The following is a 6000-nucleotide window of genomic DNA, read 5'->3' as shown; positions in this document are numbered from 1 at the left end:
CTAACACGCACACAGAGAAAAAAAATAAAAAGACAATATATATACTGTATATTTTTTTTTCGGGTCCAGAACTTGTGCCCAGGTGGACGCAGCAGATGGCATAGCACCAGCCCAGATGGATCAGCAACAGCACCAGCCCAGATGGATACAGCAGACAGCACAGCACCAGCCCTGATGGATGCAGCAGACAGCACAGCACCATCCCAGATGGATCAGCACCAGCCCAGATGGACACAGCAGACAGCACAGCACCATCGCAGATGGATCAGCACCAGCCCAAATGGATGCAGCAGACAGCACAGCACCATCGCAGATGGATCAGCACCAGCCCAAATGGATGCAGCAGACAGCACCAGCCCAGATGGACACAGCAGACAGCACAGCACCAGCCCAGATGGACACAGCAGACAGCACAACACCAGCCCAGATGGACACAGCAGACAGCACAGCACCATCCCAGATGGATCAGCAGTGCACCAGCCCAGGACACGGCAGACAGCACAGTACCAGCCCAGGACACAGGAGACAGTACAGCACCAGCACCAGCACAGGTAAGTAAGTACCTCCCAGCCCTACACTACCCACCCTCCCTGTTCAGTCTCCACAGCCAGAGAGAAATGGTGGCCGCCGCGTCCCTTATATATAGAGACGAAAGCTCGCAAGCCGCAACATTTTGTCTCTATGGTTTTGCCTCGCTTTGAGATCCGAGTCAGGCGGGAGAACCCAAGCCGGCTTGGATCCGACTCGGATATGCAAAATTCGGGTGGGTTCGGATCTCTGAGATCTGAACCCGCTCATCTCTAGTATTAATACAGTAGAGGTCAGCCAGAGAATAAATGAACTATAGTCATATAATGTAGAGATATCCTAAAGCCGCACAGTAATGCTCCTGTGGCTGGTTAGACTTAAGCCGCGTACACACTAGACGATATGCTCCATGAGCGATATCGTCTAGTGTATCCCCTGAACTGCCGGGCTCAATGTCGTTAACGATATCGTTCAGTGCCAGCACCCTCCCTCAACCCTGAACATGGATATCGTCAGGTTGGCCTGCATGTCCAGGCGATAAACGATAGCGTCAACGATACTCAGGAGAGCACATCGTTGGTTGTTTACCACATACACACTGGACGATATTAGGCGCGGTGAACGATAACGATATCATTACCGTTCATATCGTCCAACATATCATCTAGTGCAGGGGTCTTCAAACTTGGCCCTCCAGATGCTGTGGAACTACACATCCCAGCATGCACTGCACATAGTTTTAGCATGCTGTTATATCAAAAAGGTGGCAGTGCATGCTGGGATGTGTAGTTCTACAGCAGCTGGAGGGCCAAGTTTGAAGACCCCTGATCTAGTGTGTATGCGGCTTAAGGGATGAATGGATATGTTGGGAAAGAACAGAGAATAGACAATAGGGATATTATAATACTCTATTAATAGACAGATCAGACTATGGGGTCTATTTACTAAGCAGGGTTAGGAGAAGTGAAAAGTGAAGAGTGAAAAGTAATAAGGTGTCAGCCAGTCAGCTCCCAACTGCCATCTCACAGGCTGTGTTTGAAAAATGACAGTTAGGAGCTGATTGGCTGGTACCTTATCACTTTTCACTCTTCACTTTTCACTTCTCCTAACACTGCTTAGTAAATAGACCCCTAAATTATAAGGCTATATATTATAAGGCAATCCTTATAACATCCTGGGGGCCATTTTAAGCCTTGCAAAGCCTGATCTCTCGGTGTACTTTTTTCTACTATTGTAAAGAAACTGCAAATGTGGAATACAGCACTAGTTTATTATCTAGCTTTAATTGCAACAACAGGATACATTTCTTCAGATTGCTCAACTGAACAGAGATAAAGGGCCTGATTCACAGTTGGGAATAGAGAGAGAGACAGCACTTACCTGTGTACCTGGACAAACCATGTTGCAATGCAAGGGGTGTAAATACATAAATTTTTTTGCATGTAGTGTAAATACTGGCTGCTTTTACATGTAGCCCACAAATACTGCACAGCTTTATTTTTACTCTACAATTTAGATGTCAGTTTTTACACCTCCCTCCCAAATCTCTCTGCACATTTTACATCTGTCCCCCCCCTGCAGTGCAGAATGGTTTCACCAAGATGATTAGTTGAGAGATCTCTCTCTATTCCCAACTCTGAATCAGGCCCAAAGTCCCAACTAATCAGCTCCTAACTGCCATGTCACAGACTGTGTTTGAAAAATGACAGGAGCCAATAGGTTGGGACTTTGGGCCTGAGTCAGGTTGGATCGCAATGCTGCGTTCGCACGCAACCGTCCGCTGCAAAAATATGCTAATGAACGCATTCGTACTGCCGTCGCAGCACAAGATGCAGACGCCCAGCACTACAGAATGCCGCCCCCTTACCCTGTTCTCACATCCGTACTATTGTGCAAGTATGCAAAATCATCGGTAACATGGAGTAACATCGGAGCTGTACGCACACTTGTGGTTGACATGACCCTGCCGCAGAAGTTGCTAAACTACCTACATGCAGTGAGTACTCAGGCTGCGTATGGGTTCGCTGTGAATAATTTATGCACGCCCCTGCAACGGCATTCGAGCGCACTGACACCCCTGCGTTCGCACGACCACCCCCCGTCACCACCCACAAATGGCACTTCTTGTCAATCACTGAGTGATGGATCTGCCTACTGACTGCGAAAGCATTCCCGACTGCACCGCCTGGTTCACACACGCTCACTGCGTATTATATGCTAATGTGCAGAAAGGAAATATCGACCATCTGCGTGCGAATGCAGCATTGCGATCCAACCTGAATCAGGCCCCTTATCTCCATCCATGGCTTAGTAAATAGACCCCTAAGTAACTGTAATCAGCTGTGGTATAGTCAGATTACAGCAGACTGCAGGGGCAAATGCAGGATTTTTATGGGGGGGGTGTATATATATATATATATATATATATATGAACATGGTATAAGGACATGGGTTAGTTTTAGGCACCCCTGGGGGAGGTTAGAGTGAGGCACACCCCTGGGAGAGTTAGGTTAAGGGTGCGGGAAGGGGGGGTTATGGTTAGGAACCCCCATGGGGAGGTTAGGGTTAGGTACCACTAAGGGAGTGTTAGAGGGGTGAGAGGGGAGGGTTAGCATACTTACCACCCCTGTTGGCATCTTCATCCTTTGGGCATCCGTTGTCAGGATATTTAGCCGCTGGGACTTCATACCCATTCCTAAACCACTTACATAAGAAAGAGGAGGATGAGAAGGGGATATGGATATAAGGGGATGGAGGGTGAAGTGTATAGGGGTCAGAAACATACATACAGAAGAAGAGCTGTCACAAAAAGTTGTAAAAAAAAAAAGATATCTAGACATAATGGAAAGAGGCCCAAGGTTTCCAGATCTTCCAGAGGGATCTAGAAGACTCTTGAATTATACTCATCATAAACTCCATTTGAAAGATGTACCAAAGCCTAGATGTGATACTGTGGCTGGTAGGAGGAAGAGGTTGCCCCAGGCAGCCAAAATTTATTTTGGTGACAGGTCACAGAGGGAATATTTAGAGGACGGAGAAAATACAGCACTACAGTAAAGAGGAAATATCAATACTCAAAAGACAGCTAATCAGGTTCTGGGGTTCCAGACTATAGACAGTAAAAAGGTTGACAATGTCTAGATAGACACCATGGGCCAAATGTAATAGGGTGTCAGTTTTGGTACATTGCGAGTTTGGTGCTAAACTCGCAATTTTTCACAACTCTCCAATGTAATAGGGTGTCTGTTCACTAAAACTCGCATTTTTCAGAGTTACTAAAACTCTCCATTCTCAAACTCGCATCCAGATGTTTTCACATTGAAAACAGTCAACTCGCCCAATGTAATAGAGTGTCTGTTTCAGGCTCGCAAAAAAAAGATTACCAAAAGTCCCCAAATAATAGACCTGCTTCAGGCTAGCGAGTACATCCTGATCAGGTCAGATTAACACAGAAACATGCACATATCCATGAGATATGTACATGTTTCTGTGTGTACTTATGTAAAATGTTTTTAAATAAAAAAAAAATGATGTGCACCCCCTCCCCAAAAGCATAACCAGCCCCAGGCTTTATAAAGCCTGTTCTGGTTCTAAAAATACAGGGGCCAAAATGCATAGGGGGCCCCTGTATATTAAGAACCAGCACAGGGCTTTGTTGAGCTGGTCCTGGTTCTGGAAAATCAGGGGACAAAACGAGTAGGGGTCCCCTGAAAATTCCAGAACCAGCACCGAACTCTTTCTAGCGGGGGGTTAATGCCACAGCCAGGGAAAACCTTTCACCGGTTTCCCCGGCCAAAGCATTATCCCTGACTGCTAGTCAGTCCAGGTCGGGGATCCCTGGGGAGTTGGGGACCCCCCCAATAAAGGGGCCCCCCTCTCCAGCGTGAGAGCAGGAACAATTGAATAGCAGCCCGCGATCTCCCATCACTTTAGATGGGAGATCCGGACCGCGAAAACAATTGAATTCAGCCCTATCTGTTAATCCACACCTCAAGTTCTTAGTGTCCCGCCGTAGGGCAGCAATTCTATGGCAGGTCCTAAAACTGTGGAGGAAAGTGCCATTACTTCATCAACTGTTCCAACACGAACCAGCAACATTGGGAGACATTTTGTGTCAGTAACTTTAGCGGAATAACCACCCCAACTTCCAAAATGTGAAAACAAGGACCATCTCCTCTACTAGTAACCCCGGTCAGTCCAGCTTGCAGTGAGAGAGAGAGAGAGAGAGAGGTAGCAGATGGATCTGATTGGGGAGGTGGATAACTTGAAGCTGCTTGAAGCCTGCAAAGAGTTATTTGTGATGTTCCTATATGGATGACTTATATTTGTCACGAGGTGACATCGTCTCATTCGTCACTGGACACACACATGCGCAGTCCTAAGTTTTGATAAGTCTATATACACATTGCCTAGTCTTGCAGGGTAACGGGAGGTCTACTATTATTTCAGGGGTCTCCCTGACTTTCTGGTTGGGTAGCCAACGGTGGGGTGATGAGTTGTTTGGACAGTAGACTTGTGAACAGGGCAGTGACTTGTGCTTCCAAACAGGAATTTGGCTTAGACTCACGTACTGTAACTTTATAATGCTGTGGACTGGACCCGCCTTCAGGGCTGTAAATATATTCTGTCATTCACCTCGGCACGTAGCACGTGTTTGGGCCAGGGTCAACCTTTGGTTGGTGGTAAAACACTCATCTATTACCTGTTGTGTGCCCTACAGAGACTGACTTGGTCAAAATGGGACTGGTTTTGGAAGTAATATACTGTAACTATCTGGATCATAATGAACGGTAAGTAATATATCTAGTTATCCTGTAGCACATAATAACCATGCAGTGATTACATATTTATTACAATATATTACCAAAAAGAGATCCTGTAAGATAATATATATTCACATTGGTAGGCAAAAATAATTAAATACGCAGTATAATATTTGTATGGTCTACGAGTAAAACTTGTACTAGTCAGGAAAAGGTTAAATATATTTACAGAAGACGCGACGGACAATCTATTATCTGGAAACTAATCTCTGAGGCTATTTGGAAAATGTCAAACTAATTAAAAGCCAAAAAAATAGACATCTCCATAAGGAGAGTATTATCAGGGGGGTCTGTATGTGCTGACACCAGGTAGAGTATGGAACATAAATAGCTTTATCTGACGTATATAAGGTCATTCAACATGAGGTAGATGACTTGTTAGGACGAAGACAGAACATAATTACCAGCCTGGAACTGCGATGCTGGTGAGCTGTGAGTACCGAGCGCGTCACCATGGGACAGACATATTGTACATATCACTAATTATATACTACTAGTATGTTACATTACAGCTAAATACACAAACTGCTGGGGGATATTCATTATTACAACAACATTATTATTTTTTTATTTTAATTGACAAATCATGGAAAATATATGATCTCTTTATATGGTTGAAAATATTACAAATTTTTTGCACATTTGTTTT

At 45.1% G+C, this 6000-nt stretch overlaps 1 protein-coding gene across 2 annotated transcripts in view; it reads left to right on the top strand.

The window, feature by feature from the left end:
* Window positions 1-5723: 5723 nt before the first annotated feature.
* Window positions 5724-6000, top strand: part of LOC148507640 (odorant receptor 131-2-like) — a 35246-nt gene continuing 34969 nt past the window's right edge. Inside the window, exon 1 of one of the 2 annotated variants that reach the window (XM_088445821.1) lies at window positions 5724-5783. The gene's annotated coding sequence lies outside the window, so the exon portion shown is untranslated. The remainder of the gene's footprint in view (window positions 5784-6000) is intronic. The other variant, XM_088445823.1, reaches the window with a different exon arrangement.

This window comes from Taudactylus pleione, unplaced genomic scaffold (genome assembly GCF_031769625.1).
Source record: "Taudactylus pleione unplaced genomic scaffold, aTauple2 ptg000390l, whole genome shotgun sequence".
Classification (NCBI taxonomy): Eukaryota; Metazoa; Chordata; class Amphibia; order Anura; family Myobatrachidae; genus Taudactylus; species Taudactylus pleione.
The sequence above is the reverse complement of the archived record's forward strand: the minus strand, read 5'-3'. Positions and strand labels throughout refer to the sequence as shown.